Consider the following 1,805-nt stretch of genomic DNA (forward strand, 5'->3'; position numbering starts at 1 on the left):
GCCTGGAGAAGAGAAGGGTCTGGGGAGACCTCCTTGTGGCCTTTCAGTCTATAAAAAGGGCTTATAGGAAAAATGGAGAGAGAATTTATATGAAGGCCTGTAGTGACAGGCCACGGGGCAATGGTTTTAAACTGAAGTATGTTAGGTTTAGATTGGACATGGGGAAGAAATTTATTTGTGATGAGGGTGGTGAGACACTGGAAGAGGTTGCCTGAAGAAGTTGTGGCTGCCCCATCCCTGGAAGTGTTCAAAGTCAGGCTGGATGAGGCTTTGAGCTATCTGATCTAGTGGAAGATGTCTCTGCCCATGGAAAGGGGGGTTGGACTAGATGATCTTTAGAGGTGCCTTCTAACCCAAGCCATTCTGTCTCATTCTATGAGATGAGACTAAAGACATGGTGTGCGTGGCACAGATGAACCTGAGAGAGCACAAATGCCATCAGCTATTCTTGGGGTTGCTGTGAAGGCCTGTGGGAAAGACAGTGTCTTGAGGTCACTTCACATTGAGAGGAATGTCCCCTGGAAACCACCTGAATGCAGCACTTGGATGCACTTCCTTGGCCCAAGGTTCCTGTGTCCATTCCTCATGCCTTGGGGCATCTCTAAGGCGTGCAAAGCAGGGTGATACACTGCAGCGCTTAGGTGTGAATAGGGAATGTCCCCAACGCTCCTCTCTCTCATGACCTGCCCTGTGACTGGTGTTGGGAACACCCTCATCATTGTGCTGGTGGTGGACAAGTTGAAGACTTGCTATAGCTCCACCACCACGCCCCTGACTTGACCACACTGCTGACCGGACTGGACACACCACCATCTCTGCTGACAGCGGTGTTAGTAGTACTTGCTGCCCCTTTTGCATGTACTGAGTGTTTCCTGCTGGTGGCTACATCCTACGATCAGTACTGGGCTGTGTGCCACCTGCTTCTCTCTGCAAGACTCATGGCCTGGAAGGTCTGTTTTGGGAAGGCAGCTACACCTTGGCTAGGGGGATTTCTCTCATCTACAAGTCACTTCATTCTTGTCCCAGATACAGGTCTGCGGCCCCAGTGCAGTGCACCACTTCTTCTGTGATTTCACTGGAGCTCTCCTGCAGTGACACCATGACATTTACACTCTTTGCTCTCATAACCTGCTTTTTAGATCTGGGCCTCCCCTTCCTCTTCACAGGGGCATCCTGTGCGTGCACCAGAGCTGCCACCCTGGGGCAGCTCTCCCACCCAGCATGGACAGGTGGGAGGCCTTCTCCACCTGCTGCTCTCACCTCACTTGTGAAACTGTTTTCTACAGCATCCTCATCCTTGTCTGTGTGATGCCCAGAAAAGCCCTCCCGAGATAGCTGGACAAAGCCCTTTTGCTACACCACCCTCAGGCCCCTGCTCAATCCCCTCATCTGCAGCCTGAGGATCAGAAAGTTTGGAGGGGAGTGGGACACGGAGAGAAGTACTCAGAAAAGCTGTGGGCTGCACAAAGAGCCAATTGGAGTTGTGGGCCTGCTGGGAGCAATGACTTCTGGTTCTCTTCTGAACAGGCCCAGAAAACCCAGACAGGTGTGTGCTGTGTCCTGGGCACTCTCATGGAAGTGTGAGATGTGGAGAAGGTTTCTGGTGCAGAGAGGTGCTAGTGGGGCTGGCTGGCTTCATTGTGAGACCTCTGTAAAACGCCTTGTAAAAGCAAGAGCCATCAGAGAGGTTGCATAGCTGGACTTTAGCAAGGCCTTAACATGGTCTCCCATAGTCTCCTTCTAGCCAGATTGGTGATATCTGGACTAAAGAAGTAGACGATGAGGTGGACGGGAGGATGACTGCA

Source organism: Platalea leucorodia, assembly GCF_965183815.1.
Source record: "Platalea leucorodia genome assembly, contig: HAP1_HAP1_SCAFFOLD_210, whole genome shotgun sequence".
Classification (NCBI taxonomy): domain Eukaryota; kingdom Metazoa; phylum Chordata; class Aves; order Pelecaniformes; family Threskiornithidae; genus Platalea; species Platalea leucorodia.